Genomic DNA, 19,286 nt, shown 5'->3' with positions numbered 1-19,286 from the left:
GATGGACAACAGGAAATGGGGTGAAGGGAGACACCGGGAGGGCAAGATATGACAAAATAATAATTTATAAATTATCAAGGGCTCATGAGGGAGAGGGGAGTGGGGAGGGAGGGAAAAAAGAGGACTTGATGCAAAGGGCTTAAGTGGAGAGCAAATGCTTTGAAAATGATTAGGGAAAAGAATGTACAGATATGCTTTATACAATTGATGTATGTATATGTATGGATTGTGATAAGAGTTGTAGGAGCCCCTAATAAAATGTTAAAAATAAATAAATAAATCTTCCTTCTATTCTCTTATGGGATTCTTCTTCATATAATCCAGTTTCTCTGATTATTTACCCAGCATACTGATTATATGTTAGTTTGTATGGTGAGAGAATGTAATCCTGACAGACACCTTCCCTGACTCTAAACCAGGGAATATGCTTTTGTTGTGTTCACACAACTGCCACTTGATACATGTGCAGGTTCTTCATGAACACAATAAGTGTTCTGGGATTCCCATTCTTCTCAGGGCTATCCGTAGTTTGTTATAATCTACACAGTTGAATTCATTGGTAACTCAACAAAACACAGGTAAACATCTTCTGATAGTCTCTTCGTTCAGCCAAGATCCATCTGACATCAGCAATCATCTCCTTTCTTATTTGTCTTCTTCCAAATCAGGCTGAATCAGACAGCACCCTGTCAGTGTACTGCTACAATCATTGTTGGATGATCTTCAGCAAGATTTTACTTGCATGGGATATCAATGAGAATGCTATGTAATCTGAGCATTCGGTTGGATCACCTCTTTTGGGGATGAGTACATGTATGGATCTTTTTCAGTCAGTTGGCTACATGGCTGTCATTCAGATATAGACAAGTGAGTGTTTACATTGCTTCATCAGCTTGTTGAAATATTCAAGCCCTACAGACTTGCCTTTTGACGAATTCTTTCAGTCCCGCTTGGACTTCTTCCTTCAGCAGTGATGAATGGATTGATGAATTCTACCAATATCTTCAGTCTGAAATGGATCAAATATTCAATTCAGATATATTGGTAATCATTGCCTATTAGAACACAAAAGTTGGAAACAAAGAGGAAGGAATAGTCGTTGGAAAAATATTGTCATGATGACATAAACAAAGCTGAAGTTAATATGATAGAATTTTGCAAGCCCAATGATTTGCTCATAGAAAATACAAGCTTCACTTTTCATTAAACTTTTAAACATAATTCAGATAAGTTATTTGCCACTTCGTAAAAAATGCACTCCTTCCTCCATTTTCCAATCACATGTTAAATACCCTTTCAGAGCCTCATCAAAAACACATTTAGCTGTCATATAGCTGTCACAGCAGCATTATTCCAATGACACTCTATGCATTCTCTGATATAATGGAGACATTCTTTACAGCAATCCTCAATTATTCTCAGAGAACTTCCTTTGCTGTCTATAATTCTATAAACAGTGTCTTCAATGAAATCTTGGCTTTTACCATGAGACACCATAAAACTCTTCTAGCTCTCACCATTTGTTCAATTTAAACATGACTTCTATGTTTTCGGTATTTATTAAAACATCACACCACTCTCAGCACCAAATTGTTTCTTGTTATCTTAGTGCTACTAAGCAGAAATACAGGAGAAACACGACAATAAGGTGGCTTTCACAAACAGATATGTGTTCGCTTAGTTTAGATGGCAAGAAATCCAAATTCAGGTACCAGTTCTCCCTGGAGCTTTATATACAAGAGCAATTGAATATTGGGAAAACATTCCAACCCAGTTCAGATGAAGTCTATAAGTCTGACATTAGCCCATATGTCTGATACCAATCTATAAAGTCCTCTTTAGACTCATGATACACATATAGTGATGCCAAATACAGGGAAATCATAGGCCAGTGGGTGGAAAGTCTTGTGGATCCAGTGGGGGTAGAAGCATCTCAACACTGGCAGGGGTCTCCACATGGCTTCGCCCAGTCCAGGACTCTGGCTGCCATCAGCGTGTCTCCATGTGGCCCATCATCAGTAATGTCTCAGGCAATGAGCAAGTGTCCTGCCTCCAGCAAGCTATTTATCTCCTTAACACCTCCAAATGAGGTCATCAAGCTGTGACCATCAAGCCAATTGACAGGCCACTCTCCACCACTTAATAATGAAGTCTCAAATTGATAACAGATTATGTAACTATCAGAATATTCTTACTGAACTAGTAGTACTGAACCTTAACATGATAAAGAAAATTATTTTATAATCTTATTCAATGCTTAGCTAATAGCAGTATCATCCAAACGGCTTAGGAAATATTGGGAAGTTCCTATAAACCCTCCTGTTAAATGCTTATTTTGATATTTGTCTGTCTAGAAGCTAATTGAAATAAAAGGTATAAATATTGAAAATATTAAAATAATTATGATGAATAGATTTATGATTTAACTCCTGAAAATAATCTTTAAAACTCTTAGAAATAATGAGTAAGAAAAGCATATGCAAAATTGCAGCAAGATACATTTTAACTTTAGACTGAAAATATAATTTCAAAAAGTTTCAAAAATGTGATATATTTGTAAATAAATTTCAGTAGTAATATGTTCAGGCTTTGATAACAAAAGTATACAATAATAGTGAAAAGTACAAAAATAGATTGATAAATTAGTAAGCTTTTCAAGCTTGTGGTAAATGTTTTAAATCTCACTTTAAAATACTGTAATTTTCAAACTCGGAGCCGCGATGGCAGCGGGCGGCAGCGGCGACTCGCGGGCTGGCGATGTGGAGGAAGACGCCTCGCAGTTGATCTTTCCCAAAGAGTTTGAAACAGCGGAGACCCTTCTCAATTCAGAAGTCCATATGCTTCTAGAGCATCGAAAGCAGCAGAACGAGAGTGCAGAAGACGAGCAGGAGCTCTCAGAAGTCTTCTTAAAGACGTTAAACTACACAGCCCGCTTCAGTCGCTTCAAAAACAGAGAAACCATTGCTAGAGTCCGCAAGCTTGTTGCTCCAGAAAAAGCTTCATAAGTTTGAATTGGCGTGTTTGGGTAATCTTTGTCCAGAGACTGCTGAGGAATCCAAGGCCCTGATACCAAGCTTGGAAGGGCGGTTTGAAGATGAAGAGCTACAACAGATTCTTGATGATATCCAGACAAAGCGTAGTTTTCAGTATTAATCTCAGAACATCCTAGGTGGAACCACAAGCCCAGGACCTGGGCTGACCACGGAAATTCTAATTCAGAAAACAATTGGACTTCCTTTGGGCAGAACACCACACCGTGGTGTCGGCTGCTATTCCATACTTGACGTTGACCACAATCTTGACTCAGAAAGGTGAGGTGGGTGATTTGCATATAAACTCTGCTTATGACTACCTCAAAAAAAAATACTATAATTTTAGTAGAATCTCATTTTATTGGACTATGTCAAAGACAGATTCTCTGGAACTTGGTAAAATTGAACTAATTATCATGTATAATATGGATGTACTTTTAATTATAGCTATGGTTCTATAATTATAAAGTTATATTTTCATATTGAATGGAATAAAAGTATATACCAATTCCATGTTCCAAACAACAACAAAAAATAACACTGTTCACCCACTGAAAAGTGATTTAAGCAATTAAACAATTTAAAAACATGGCATTCATGTTCATCAGAATTTAATGTACCACCTAGATATTAAAATTTGGATAAAACATTACCAAAAGTAAGGAAAATTGTCTCAAAGGATACTTACTTATGCACACAGATTCAAAATCTGACAAATTATTAATTTTGGAATTATTAAAAATACTACATAATATCATGTGAAGAAATGTTACTTTTTCTCCAACACTCCCTCTTAAAATTTTCCTTGCATCAGGAAGAAGGGTTCAAAGAAAGTCACTGTGAATGTTATAAGACTAACAATCATGAGCCCTGCTGGCATAGTGGTTATGTGTTGGGCTGCTAACTGCATGGTCAGCAGTTCCAAACCACCAGCAGGTTCATAGGAGAAAGACTGAGCTTTCTACTACTGTGGAGTTACAGTCCCACAACCTCCCAGTGGGCAGTTCGACCCTGTGCTCTAGGGTCACAATGAGTCAGAATTGACTTGATGGCAAAAGGTTTATAACCAGGTAAGATATATCCCAAAACACTCGCTATGCAATTATGCGATGCCAGGTATTTGGAGGAGGGTACCAAGGTTTCTATAAAGGGAAATATAATGCATTAATTTGCCTAGGATTATCCGAAAATGTATAAATAAACACACTGACACAAATCATTCTTCCTTTGGCAAAATTTCAACTGGATCACTATAAAATATATAGTCATTAAGATTTGAGGCAATATTGTATCATGAATATGGAACTAGAAGTGGAAATATGATCCTGCCACTAGATTAGATTTACTTTGGTATTCTCTTTTATTTCCCTACTCAAAAATCAATAAATTCTTACCACCTGGAAAATGTAATGTGAAATATCTAATCATATATTTAATGCCCTTACTATATTAATTCTAACTTACTTCTCTCTCCATAAAATTACCATAATTTTTATTCCAGCATTGTCCAGTAGAAATATAATGTGAGTCACATATATAGTTTTTAAATTTCATGTAGATAAAATTTTAAACCAAAAAAAAGATGAAATAAAAAATAATCATATTTTTGTTTAACACAGACACAAAATATTTTAACTCTAGTATACAATCAGCCCACATACAAAAACTTGCATATTTTACGTTTTTTGATATTTTATTAAATTGCACCTCAATTTTGAATAGCTATATTTTGAGTTTTCTTTTTTCATCATTTCATTGGGAGCTCTTACAGATATCCTAACATTCCATAGTTCAATGACATCAACAGTATTATAAAATTTCTACCACAGTCAGTTTCAAAAAACTTTCTTCTTGAACTTTTGATATCCACTCCCCATTTTATCCCCCCCTTCTTCCCCCTACCCCCCATTGACTCTTATTTATTTATAATTTTCCCCATATTTCATACCATCCAATATATCCATTCGCATACAATTCTGTTGTTCGCTCCCCTCAAGTGGAGTTATACAGTCATCACTGCTATCAGTTCCCCTTCCCTGCTTCCTCAGCCCTTCACTTCCTGTTCCCTCAGGGAACCATTGCTCCCACGACTCTTTCTGAAAGGTTATCTATCTTGGATTTCATATTTTGAATGATATTAATTATACAAATAAACATATGCAAGTCTAACATGATTAATGAAGTAAAACAAATAAAAATCCTTGTAATAAGGTGAGGAAATATTAAAACTTAGCAAATACTTATGTGTTTCATCAGTGCTATATCGCACCCTGGATTTATCATCCCTTCTGTGTGGCAATTCTGAGAGAGACTGTCCAATTATCTTGCAGGTGCATTTTGGGTCTCCACTACATTTTCACATCTTCACATCAAGTTGGTGGCTTATTTTTGAACTTCTGATAACTTTTCCCATTGGCATCTCTTTACCACACAGGCAGGTGTGCTTCCTCCATGTGGGCTTGGTGGCTTCCCTGCTACAAAAGTCCACAGGTTTGACTACAATACCTTAAGACCCCAGACACTATAAATTTAATAGCCAGGCACCATCAGCTTTTGTGACATCACATTTGCTTATGCACCCATTTTTGCTTCAGTGATCCTGGCAGGAAGGTAGGTATCATACAATGCCACATTATTAGAACAAACCATTCTTGTACTGAGGTAAGATTTAAATACTGAGCCAAAGTCCATATGCTTCCTTGTATTTATATTCATATACATCTATATATGTATATATACACAAATATACCTGTATTTAAATATTTACATATTTACAAATATATACCTATATATGAGGAGATACCCCCACCCCCGAATGAAAAAAAAGCTCCACTGGGTGGAACTTTTGTGGTATACATTTTTCCTGCGAGGCAAGCATCAAACAACATGCTCTAAGTTAATGCGTCCAACAGCATCACCTGGGCAGGTTCTCTCTGGTCACGGTGAATTTTTCATGCAAGCAGTTTTGCTAGAACATTTTTGTGATGGCCAATTTAAGATAACAGCATACAGCTGTGAAATATTGTTTCCTGTTAAGGAAAAATGATACATAACTGTTGTAATGGTGAACACAGCTTATAAGAGCAGGGCTATGGGAAAAATTCAGTGTATGAGTGGTTTTCTCGTTTCAAAATAGGTGAAATGTCAATGGATGACAAACCTCATTCTGGATCTCTGTTAACATCCCCAAAGCATGAAGATGTGGACTCATAGTGCATTTGGAGTATATTCAACCAGGTCAGATTGTTAATCAAGCTTCCTATTTAGAGGCTCTGAAAAGGTTGCATAACAGTGTGTCACAAGAAATGCCTGATTTGGGGCACACTGGGGTACTGGGTTTGCCACCGTGACAATGCACCTGCTCACACAGACATCTCAGTGCACCAGGTTTTGGCATAAAACAGCGTGCCTCTCTTGCTTCACGCACCTGACCTCACTCTGTGTGTCTTCTTTCTGTTTCCCCTTATGAAAAGGGACATGAAAGGACAGCGATTTGACAATGTAGAAATGGTGAAGAAAAGACAAGGGAAGTGCTGTCAGCCATTCAAATAGATGGTGTTTTAAAACATGTTTCTAAGAATGGAGTTATAGATTATTCTGTTGACTATTCCAATTGTTGAAGGTTTTGTGAAAGGGGTGACCATAAGTGTCTCTTTCTTCTTCATCTGTGCCTTTATCATGATCAAGCATCCTCTGATAATTGCCTTTGCAGTATCCCATAAGTTTTGGTATGTTGTATTCTTGTTCTCATTAGTTGCTTGAAACTTACTAATTTCATCTCTATTTTGGGTCAATATTCACTCCTTTTGAGGAAGCAAGTTATTCATCCTCCAATGATTTTTCTTTGTTTTTTTTTAAATCTTTCTTTTGTTTATTTCAGCTTTATAGCATAGTGATGAGAGAAGAAAGTCTGGGAGATCTCTATGTCTGAATTTACTCAGGCTTGACTTCTGTCCCAGCATGTGTTCTATTTATGAATATGTTCCATGTGAACTTGAAAAGACTTTTTTTTTGCTGTTGGTTGGAGAGCTCTGAATATGTTTATCGATCCAAGTTCTCTAGTTGTAGAGTTTTGTTCGGTAGCCTCCTTGTTGAACTTCTTTCCTGCTGATCTGTCTTTCTCCAAGAGTGGCGTATTGAAATTTCCTACTCTGATTGTCCATCCTGTGATTTCTTTGACAATATTTTGAAGGATTTACTTGACAATTACATGGGTCTCTCAGTGGGTACAAATATGTTTGCTAATCTCACTGGCTCTTGGTCTACTGATCCCTTACACATTTTACAGCGCAAAACACTTATCTTTTGTTATGTCGTGCACTTTAAGGCCAATAGTATCAGAGATTAGAATTGCAACATTTTTTGGATTGTTATTAACTTGATGTACTTTTTACCATCTTTTGTTCCTTACCTGTTTTTCTTTGTAAGCTTGACATGTGTCTCTTGCAGACAACAGATGGAAGGTTTTGTTTCCTAATCCAGTCTGCTAGCCTTTGTCTTTTAATGGTTGAGTGCAGACCATTGGTGTATAGAGTTATTACATCCATCTGTGATTCTTTGCGGTCATCTTGTAATTTTGGTGATAGATATTTTCCTCTCTCCCTCCTTAGCTCTGTGCTGTTTATGTGTGGAGGCATTCATTCTTGCCTTCTTTTCACCACTGGGTCAATGACATCTTATGCATTCCTTTCAACGTGTTGACTTCTGGATAGTGCTACACTAGGGAGTGGTCTCATATTTGTGCTCTGTGGATGCTGATTTTCTGACCAAAGTGAGTTTGAACTAATTTTTGCAGTTGTTTTTCATTTGTTTGTTTTTTAAACGTATTCTCTACATTTTTCCTGATCTGGGAAAACTCTTATCTCTCAATTTATTTTGATGGGGTAGAGTATTCTTGAGTTACTTTTATTCTTCTTCAACCTTCAGAAGATGCTATTCTATACTCTCCTCTTCTTCATGGTTTCTGCTGATAAATCTGAGCATAATCTTATCTGATTACCCATAGAGATTACAGGATTTTTTTTTCTCTAGCTGCTCTTATGATTTTCTCCTTTTCTTCAAAGTTGGACAATCTGACTACTATATGCCTTGGTGTGTTTTTCTTGGGATTCAGCCTTATTGGTGTTTTCTTCCTACATGAATTTCTGATTCTCCTTCATTAAATTAGGGCAGTTTTCTTTCAGGAATTCACTCACTATTTTGGCAGTTTATTTTTCATTATGTCTTATCACAATCCATTTATACATCAATTGCATAAAGCATATTTGTACATTAATTGCCCTCATCATTCTCAAAACATTTGCTTTTCACTTAAGCCCCTAGCATCAGATCCTCTTTTTTCCCCTCCTTCCCTGCTCCCCATCCCTCACGAACCCTAGATAATTTATAAAATATTATTTTATCGTGTCTTGCCCTGTCCAACTTCTATTCAAATATTGTTTATCATCATAGCATTGTTTATTGTTCTCAGGTTTTCTTCAGCATCTTTAATTCTCTTTCTTGATTGTCTTTCATGTTTGTTGAATTTTACCTATATATCTTCCAGTTTGCTGATGTGGTTCTAGCCTGATGTGAGATCTTTTACTGTCTTCTTTGTTTCTGCTACATTGTTTCTTAACTCTTGAATTTCCCTTTGATATATGGAATCTATCTTCTCTATTCTTTCATATTTTTAATGTATTGCTTTCTTTGTATCCTATAAGAGTCAAAGTAGCATTTTGAAGGTTTCTTTCAAAGTCTGCTTCTTCTGTGTATGTCACTATGTTCAGGTCCTCCTCAGACATTGTGCTTTGTTTCTCTTGCTTTCTTGTAGTGGCTGCTGATGTGAGTTGTTATGTTTGTGGCATTTGGGTGGAGATTGGTGCCATTTTCCTAGGAGATGAGGAGCCTTGTATTTTTTTTCTCAGATGTTGGTCAGAATGACTTTAAGAACTATATGGATTTTAGCAGCATCTCTATCTCACTGGTGTTGACTCCTTCCCTAGACTTCCAGAGTTAACTATTTGGCAGGTAATGCAGGTGTCTCTCTCCAACAGGGTGGGTAGCAAAAGTGATGCTAAGCAAGTTGATTGCATGCTGTGCGGACTGGTGCTCATGGACTGTGCAGTGCGTGTGTGGTGGGTGTGTGGAGCGAGCTACTCAGGGAGCTGTAGCTACCAGTATCAGGTGCCAGTCACTAGCTGCAGTGCCAGGCCTGTCACAAGCAGCAAGGGTGGCACTGGGCAGGCTGATTACTGGTGCAGGTGCACCAGTGTTCACAGGCTGTGGCACGGGACGATGGGACTCATGCAACCTAAACTCAGAAGGTTATGTCAGATACGTATTTAGCTGGTCAGGTGGTGAAAAATAAGTATTGTTGAGGTATAGCGAGTATGTGCTAAAAATTGTGGTGGTTGGGGTCCATGAAAAGTATATTAAATCTACCCAGGTCCCTTATCAGCTGTGTACAGTGTAAAAAAGAGGTTGCAGACCTTTCATTATTTGTATTTATAAGAGAAGGCCTCTTTGTATTAGTTTGCAACACAGCTGTCACACAAATTAGACACAATTTCTCCTCTTTTTATGTACGGTCCCAAGGTAAATATAGGCTATGGTAGTGGGTTCCTCCATGAGGAGAGGCTTCTGATCAGAAGGTTGTCTGGATAACATTTGTGAGAACCGTTGTTTGCTGGCTCACTTGCCAGGGGCAGGGATGTTCACTGAGTAACCCTGATATGATGAGTTGCAGTTCTTTTAATGGCAAGAGGAGCCCTGTCTATTCTTTCACAGAAGCTCATAAGAAGAGGTCTAGCAACTATCTGCAGTGAGTTACATCAAGAGTTCGAGTTGTGCCTCTGACTCCCTGGGGCTGGCTTTCTCCTTAGAAAGCTGTGATTTATTTTGGTAAGTTAAAGGAGCCTGTGTGTTGGTTACATGGAGGGAGCAGGTTCCAGAAGTTACTGTGATTGGAGTAAAGGATGGGCATAGTGAATCCACCAGGGTCCCTTTTTGACCCTGCATATTCTGTAGGGACAGTGTTTGGTGGTATGTTGGTTAAATGCCTTGTGATCTTGTAGGGTTTCATAGAGGGGGCTAAATTTAGGCTAGGGCAATGATTTGGAGTCTGGTATGGCTGTGAGGGTTGTATCCTTGTGATTTGAATTAATTATCTTGAGAGAAGGTACCACTGGTCAGATGGGTGAGGTTTGCCCTTTTTGGATAGTGGAGGTGGCCAAGTAGGGGGTAGAGGAAGTGGGGTCTATTCCTGTGGCCTAGTTAAGTAGTCTATGGGGACGGAGTATAGGGATATCTTACTTAGCAGGCAGATGTCTTATGTGGAAGGCTTGTTTTGCTGACTTGTATTGTGTGATCCTTTCACAGTTTCTCAAATATTCCTCTAGGACTCTTTGTAAAGCCTAATGTGGTGAAACCAAAACACTTGGTGGGTTTTTCCTGCTTTGTTATGTTAAAGCTTTATTAATAAATCAGATGTGTGGTTGCTGAGAAAGGAACACAGCCTAGGAATGACCACATTTTTTAAGTGATTTTTAAATTTTATTTATTTTATAAAGGGACTTCCATGGTATCCTTGTATGCCACACTGCCCCCAGTGATAGGTATTAGATTGGCCCAGTGGGTTTGAGGCTCACTAGGCCTGCATTCTCCACCTTGCCTGCTCTAGGCTTCCTTGCCAGCTCACTCTTGGCTCACTGCTGCATGGCTCAGTAGGCTGTACTTCAGGAAGCTGTGATCTGCCATGGGTAAAGTACTCAGGGGTTTGTAATAGGCAGATGCCACTGCTCTCCGATTGTAGTAAATTTGTGTCTAATTGTCTTTCGTTACACCACTGTGGCAGGCTGCACATGGACCTAGGGAGAAGGGGAAAAGAAGTAGCCAATGCTGTCCCTCCTGTCCTGGGCAGGGAGGGGAGGTCCAAAGCCTGTGAATGCACAAGCAGAGAGGGGAGCACTAGAGTGAGCTTTTGTGGCTGTTTCTCAGAGGCTTTCCCAGGTCTGGCACTATGACCCACACATAGACAGCAGTCTAGGGAAATTACAGCCTGCTGTCAAGTCTCAGACCTAGGGTGCAGGAAAGGGTAGTGGATGCCATCTCCCTGGTCCTGGTAAGGGATATGGAAAGCCTGTGGGCAGACGGTGCAGTTAGAGTACCACAGCAAGCCCTTGAATTGCTCCGTGGACCAAAATCGTAAGGGGAGATCTGAACCACAAACTGAGGACACTGGGATTCTATTTGTAGCAGCCAGTTTCCCAACAGTGGCCTCCTTACCTCTTAATTTTCCAATCTAACAATAGGAGCACTGGGTGAGTGATGATTCTACCCAAGTGCCATCTTCCTGGAAGTACCTCTATTTTCAATTTTCCAAGGCTATATGCAACTACTGGCTCCTTTACTGTAAGTGAACCAGTAGACTGATTCTTCATCATTTCCACACTTTCACTCATTACATGTCAAGCTGCAATGAACATTGTTCTTGTGGTAAAACTGCAACCATATATTCACTGAAGCTGAGTTTGCAACGATATCTTCTGCCTGGCTGTTCACATTATTCCCTAGTCAAAAATTCTGAATTTTTTAGGTAAAGAAGAGGCCTCATCGATACCAAAGCTTATATTCTTTCACATCTTCTCATTAATACATCATTGTGACTTTCACTGAAATACAGGGTTATTCATTTTTACTTTCATCTTCATATAAACTATGTTTTTGTAGATACATATTTGGTTCCTCTTTGTGGGAAGAACCCATATCTTTTTCATCTTCATTATTGCAACCAGTTTTGCTGGTTTTCCAACATATACACTAATCTAGCATAGCATATAATTTAAAAAGTAATAAATATTTCTTAGATAATATGTTATGATAAGTAAAATTAAACTGGACCTCTGTAAAGTGCTGTTAGGTCTAGTTTTAAGAATTTTACAAAATTGTAGAAATGGAATATACCATAAAATAACCTTTTTAGCATATCTCAGGGATAGTGAAATTGCCAGCTGACAGGGGAAAATGAAGGATAAAGAAATTCACAGTGCTCACTGAGTGAACAGAAATCTCACAGAGGATCTCCACTCTGTCGAGTTAAAAAAAAATGATGCAACTAAAAACATCTACTCTCTTTGCAAATTAAAATGTTCTAAGCTCTCACTTCATTTTAAGGCAAATAATGGGACTAGAAATCATTGCAGGCTGATCTTAAGCACATCAAGACCGTGGGCGACTAAGTTAGCCCTAAAGAGCCAGCAAAGTTAGAGCCAGCAAAGTTGACACATAATTAGTGAGGAATTAGAAGAGTGTTTTTTAGCTTATGACTCAGCAAACTACAAAGGGCTGAAAAAATGGTTCAGAGTAGAAGCCAATTGTAGGAAACTTGAAAATGCGTATGTTCACTCTGTAGGGCCAGAATAATACCAGACTAGACCCAAGGAGTTGGAGATTAATAATGTCCCAAATGCCCAGTTCTTTCACTCTGCTGTTCAGCTCCACTCCTCTCCTCCCTCGAGGATATTCCTTCACATCACCACGTTCTGTAATTCACTGCAAAGTCCCACATAAACTCACAAAACACTGAGGAAATGTCTCGCATAGTGGTGGGTGCTGTTCAGTCCAAAATCTGAAGATTAGGCAAAGGTGAGTCAAATGTAGGGGCAAGAGCCGGAAGCTAAAATTTTTCAAAAGACGCCATTTGTCTCCTTTCTTCTTTCAAGAGCTCAGACAAGAATGCAGGGGTCTGACTTTGCATGTGGTACAAAGAATGGTTGTGTGGAATAGTGTGACATTGCTATTATATAGACTAGGAAAAGAAAGTGTGGGACTCTGTTCATGTTCAGTTATAAAGTAGGGCCTAAAACATGCCATCAAGGAAACAAAGAGTGTGGCCCAACTGACACCCTCCACTAAGGTCAGGACTTAATTCCATCCTATTCCTGTTCTTTAGTTGAGAATTCACTTTAAAATGTGATTTTAGATGTATGAATGCCAGAATTATAGTGTATCACATAAGGATTTATGTCTAGAAGGGCCGTATTAGTTGCTTATAACTCAACTACTGCAATGTAGCCATAATCTTATAGTAGTTGAGTTATGCTCTATTAAAATTTGGATAGGTGTGTGTCAGGGTTGTATCCTCTCATCATACTTATTCAATCTGTCTGCTAAACAAAACATCTGGAAAGCTGGATCAGATGACAAAGAACTCAGCACCAGGAATGGAGGAAGGCTAACTAAAAACTTCAATATGCAGATGACACAACTTTAGAACATGTCCTGATGAAGATCTATGATTGCAGCCTTCAATATGGATTGTAACTCAATGCTAGTGGGACACAAATCCTCACAATTGCACCAATAGATAACATCATTTTAAATAGAGTAAATACTGGAGTTGTAAAAGAATTTGTTTTCTTTGGATCCATAGTCAGTGCTCACGGAAGCAGCACTTAAGTAATCAAGCAATAAATCACATTGTGTATATCTACTGCACAAGATCTCTTTAAAGTGTTGAAAAGCAAAGATGCTACTTTGAGTACTAAGATGCACTTGACTGAAACCAAGGCATTTTACATTGTCTCCTATGCAGGTGAGAGTTGGACATTGAATAAGAAAGAGAGACCAAAGAAGAACTGATGAGCTTAAATTGTGTTTCTGTGAAGAATTGTGATTATACAAAGGATTCCTAACAGGACAAATAAATCTGTCTTGGAAGAAGTATGGACAGAGTGCTCCTTTTAGGGAAGAATGACAAAAGTTCCTCTTATACTTTGTTCCAATACGTTGGAAATGTTATCAGAAGAGACCAGACTCTGGAGAAGAACATCTTGCTTGATAAAGTAGAGGGCCAGTGGAAAAAAAACGCTAGCAATAGATTTGAACCTAACAGTTCTGAAAATTGTGCATGACCGGACAGTTTCATTCTATTGTTCACACTATGAGTTAGAACCTATTTAATGGAACTTTACAACAACTACATATATTTCAATGTTTAGTTTTCAACAAAAAATTACAAAGCAAACAAAACAAAACAATAGTAACATGGCTCATTCAAAGGAAAAAAACAATTGGGTGAAAATGTTCCCACAGGAAGTCCAGACATTATACATCTTAAACAAATTTTAAATTGTCTTAAATATTTTCAAAAAGATCAAAGAAAGCTATAAAGAGATAACTAAGAGAATAATAAAATATACATTAAAGTCAGAAAAGGGAAACTATATACGTGTGTATACATATATCTATCTACTATCTTTATATACATATATAGAAAGAGATCTCATACTTCAATATTGAAGCATTCTATCAGCTAAATATTGAACTCTGGGGGAAGCATCACACGAAGATGAAAGGAATAAACAGAGTAATTTTATCCAAAATAATTGATGCTCAATTGTTTCTGCATTTTATATGATCAAGAACTAATGATATTCAAGAAAGAAATCCAAAGGCATCGCTGAAAAACAAGCTCAAATAATTGATAGAATAAGAATTGAAATGCTTCAATTGGCTAACAAATGAAGCACTGGAAGCACTCAGTTTTTATGACAAGAAATTTGGAGACAATTGCTGAAATGAAACAAAAATTATTTGTGTGTGTGTGTGTGTGTTGGAGTACCTAGCAAAAAACAGATTTTTTTCAAAGCTATGTTTTTTAATTTTTTTACAAAACAACCTTATCACCTTTAAAGTATTCTCCATTAAACTTAATACGTTTATCAAACTTGCAATTCCATTCTTGGAAACGTTTTTCAAACTCATCTGTTTGGATGACTGAGAGCAACTCCTTCATTTTTTTCTTTACTTCTACTATGTCATCAAATCACTATCCTTTCATGTCCCTCTTTATTCGCAGAACAAAAAGAAGTCTCACAGAACATTGCCACAGAAGATACAATGGTCTTAAATTCTGGGAAAGAGAACTTTTCTTGGAATGCAAAGCTGTGTCATTTCCAATGTCATATCTCCTAAAAAGCACTTTATTACCACCAAAACATTAACCATAAAACAAAATTGTGTTTGTCCTTTACAAGTCCAGTAGCAGAGGCTTATAATCCTTATTTGTAAATTGTTTAGATTACCTCCTAATTTTCTTCTGTATTCTATTTTAGAATTAGTAAATACTGCTGCAAACTTCATGGATTAGTTTTTGGTATTTCCTTTATCAGAATTTATAACAGTTTTTGAAAGAGAATTTATAAGAATTTTTGATGTCTAGCTTTAGAATTTAGGATCAGAGTGGGAGTAAGGGGGAGCGCCTGTCAGCAGACTGAGGAAAAGAAGGGGACATTGTATGATGTCCCCAAAGTGAAACAGACTATTTTTGCACCTCTTTTTACTTTTAATCAACATAACTAACAAATGAAAAAAATTGATAAAATTTCAGATTTATAGGTAAGCAAACTGTTCAGAGGTTGAGTGGCCCCAGGTCACAAGCTCAAAAGAAGTATATGACAGGAATCAACCCCAAGCCTAGGTAGTCTTTCTTTCAATTATTCTCTACTGACCCCTTTCCCACCTTTTAAATTCTCAAAATATCATTCTCTCCAGATCCGCAAACTCATGGACTGTGAAGGCTAGAAGGGACCTTCTTTTTAAAAATATTTTTGTTACCTATATCAGTTATCTGAGTCTTCTTGGGCAAGCTGGAGAAAGCAGAAGAGAACAGCATGGTTTCGTGCCATCTATTGGAAACTGTGAGATCATTGCTATGCCATTTTAATATTCCATTCGTTTGTCGCTGCCGTTTATACTGCATCCAATATCCCGTGGGTGATTCCAAATTGAAGTGGAAGCCCGATTTAGGGGAAATAGATGCAATGTGAAAATTTTTCAAACACTTATTTGCCATTGTTAAAACTTCATCAGAGAAAGTACAGAAATTCAATCCCTTCCCTTTTGCAAAGTGATATTTTTTCAGATAATTTAAAAATTTCCATGTATTTACACACTCACATTTTCCCTAATGAATTATATGGAATTCTATATATTGAATCCCATGAACTGCCTGACCACTTACTGTTTTCATTAATAGTATTTTGAAACAAAACACAATGGCCACCGTAGTCAATTTTTGCGGATATTCTCAATCCTTGTTTCTCCAAACTATATGTTGGTTTTTCCTTTTTAAAGCATATGGAATTTTAAATTAATTTTAAAGCAATAAAATATTATGTAATGCAGATTTTTATGATCTCCACTCGTTTCATAGCACAGCAGAAGCAAAGAACTGCAGTCTATTTACCACATCCCATCTTCCCAAGGTGGGCACTGCAGAGGTCTGAGACGGTTGCTCACAAGTGTTTTATTTGGAAACCTGAGTAAATGTTACAGTCGGCAGTACAACTTTTCAAGTCTCTGGCAGACACTTATTCTTTAACAGCACCTATCACTGGAAACATTATTACTCCTAGATCATTTGAAACCTGGCATGGGGGCAACACATACCGCTTTCACGATTAGAAGGATGTTCCAAGGTAAAGGAAAGGAAGCAGCATTGGGAGGGGAAGTAAGCTGTTTTGGGGGTAGTCACTAGTTAGTACAATGTTTTATACAGTTTGCTGCTATCAAGGTCAGAAATTTGAATCCACCCAGTGGTGCTTCAAAATAAAAGCCTGTATATAGACTCTGAAAAACCAGCCTTCAAAAATCCTGTGGAGCACAGTTTTACTTAATATTAACATGGTTGCCATGAACAGTAATTGACCTGATGGCCATTCGTTTACTGTTGTTGGAGAAGGTAGGCGTGGAGGGGGTGGGGTATGCTTCCTGAAAATAAGTGCATCCCGAGAGCTCTAGGGTATGGAGATGGCACTGCATAAGCAGTCTCTTCAGACACCAACAGTCTCCTTGGCTTGACTCAAAGCCAGTTTTTCTCCTGCAGGCTATATTTACTACTATGTCTGAACCAATATGGTCGCTAAGAAGGTGTATGCTTTCCTGGTTCATTTCCATTTCTTCTGTGAGAAGCAACTTTCCATCTTTGCTAAAATGTATGGTAGATGGACAAATAGAAGCAGCTCCTGACTATCCCTAACCCCACACTGTCACTGGTTATCGCTCGCCGTTTGTTATCACCCCAAACTAATTCTCATCTTAAATCCCAAACTGTGGTCTTCCGACATCCATATCTTCCCATTTGTCTGACAATTCTTCCACCTCCTTCACCCTTCTAAGTTTGAAATCTATCACTCTGTAGGTTCAATATTTCATACCTGCCTTTAATCTCACTCCTTTCTTATCTGATGTGTACTCTGTTTCAATAATTGAATCATCCATCCTTTATCTCCTACTTTTCAAATTCATTTTTCACCCTTGATCTCTCAAATGTTAGGCATGTTGTTCTTCTTGGGTACCATCGTTGGTTATGACTTCTACAAATCCAACAAAACACGGCCCAGTTCGGTGTCATCTTCACTTTGTTCTTCTGTGTGAGCCTTTGATGTAGCTGTTTGATTGACGTGTGTCAATTCAACTTGTCAAAAGTCTTCCCTTTTTTGCTGGTTACTCTACCTAGCATGATGTCCTTCTCCAGAGTCTCTCCTGATAACATGCACAAAGTCTGTAAAATGATGTCTCACTGTCCTTGCCTCTTAGGAGCATTCTGGTTGTACTTCTTTCAAGATACATTTGTTTGTTTGGCAGCTGTGTTAAGCAGGGTTCTCTAGAGAAACAAAACCAAGACACTTGTGATATATAGATATATATTTACACAGGAGAAGGAATATACCAGCTAATTAGTCTACACAGCAACACAGAGGGCTCAGTTCAACTCACTTTCGTGCAGGATGCTGGTCTAAGGTCAAAGAAGCAGACAGTGGAGTCATCCCTCATAAAGACAGGCAGAGTCTGCCTGCGGGCAGCAGACAGCAGTGTGGGTCAGCCACTATCAGTAGTGTGGGAGCTTAGTGAAGCAGGTCCCAATGGGATCTCAAACTCAAGTGATGCATGAGTTGGCGGGATCCACCAGCCTCAAGTTCAAATGATGTACACACCAGTTGTGTGGCAAAGCAGGTCTTGAAGGAGCTTCAAGCTCTCGCAACACAATCCACAGGTTGGCTTGGCTCACAGATAGTGCAGCACATGGCTGAGGAAAATAATTCAAGCAGCAGCATGCTGGTCTGAATACCAGGGATGAAGAGAGAACTGGAAAGCCATTTATCTTGTTTCCCTCCAATCAAGATGTGACCCGATTAAACTCAGTCCATATGTTTCTATTGACCTAGTTGGCACAATAAATCTATCACAAGAGCCCGTGGTAAGTTAAATATTCTCCACAAGCAAAATAATCAAATGAATAGATTCTTTGGTTTTCCTTATTCACTGTCCAACTTTCTTATGCACGTGAAGCAATTCAAAACACTATGATGGGTCAGGCACACCTTGGTGCTCAAAGTAGCATTTTTGCTTTTCAACACTGTAAAGAGGTCTAATGCAGCAGATTTATACAATGCACTGTCTCATGTCTCTTGACTGCTGCTTTTATGAGCATTGATTATGGACCCAGTTGTCAATCCTTGACAATTTCAGTCTTTTCTCCATTTATCACTTTGGTAACCAGTGGTCCCAACTGTGAGGGTTTGGGTTTTCGTTGCATTAAGTGGCCATCCATATTGAAGGCTGAAATCCTTGATCTGCAATCCTTCATCTGCAAATGCTTTAAGTCAGTGGTTGTTCTCCACCTTCCTGATGCCGTGACCCGTTAATACAGTTCCTCATGTTGTGGTGACCCCCAACTACAAAATTATTTTCGTTGCTACTTCATAGCTGTCATTTTGCTACTGTTATGAATCGGGTGACCTTGTGAAAGGATCATTCGACCCCCCAAAGAGGTCGTGCCCCACAGGTTGAGAACCGCTGCTTTAAGTCCTCCTTACTTTCGGCAGGGAAGGTTGTGTTATCGGCATATCACAGGTTGTTAATAGCCTTCCTCCAACCAGATTCTTTGACTATTTGCTCAGTATATAGATTGAAGAAGCATGGTGCAATCCTGACACACACCTTTCCTGATTTTAAACCATGCAGTATGCCCTTGTTCTGTTCACATATCTGCCTCTTGATCTCTGTGTAAGTCGTACATGACCATAATGTAGTGTTCTGGGGTGCCCATTCTCTCAAGGCAATCCGTAGTTTGTTATGGCCCCCACAGTCAAATGCCTTCTCAAGATCAGTGAAACACTAGTAAAGATTTTTCTGGTATTCTCTGCTTTCAGTCAAGAGCCATCTAACATCAGCAATGATAGCTCTTGTTCCATTCTCTTCTGAATCCTG

General features: G+C 38.3%; 1 pseudogene; it reads left to right on the top strand.

The window, feature by feature from the left end:
* Window positions 1-2,714: 2,714 nt before the first annotated feature.
* LOC142456372 (DNA-directed RNA polymerase II subunit RPB4 pseudogene) lies at window positions 2,715-3,337 on the top strand (annotated as a pseudogene).
* Window positions 3,338-19,286: the final 15,949 nt, after the last annotated feature.

This window comes from Tenrec ecaudatus, chromosome 9, assembly GCF_050624435.1.
Source record: "Tenrec ecaudatus isolate mTenEca1 chromosome 9, mTenEca1.hap1, whole genome shotgun sequence".
In the NCBI taxonomy this organism is placed as follows: Eukaryota; Metazoa; Chordata; class Mammalia; order Afrosoricida; family Tenrecidae; genus Tenrec; species Tenrec ecaudatus.
The sequence above is the reverse complement of the archived record's forward strand: the minus strand, read 5'-3'. Positions and strand labels throughout refer to the sequence as shown.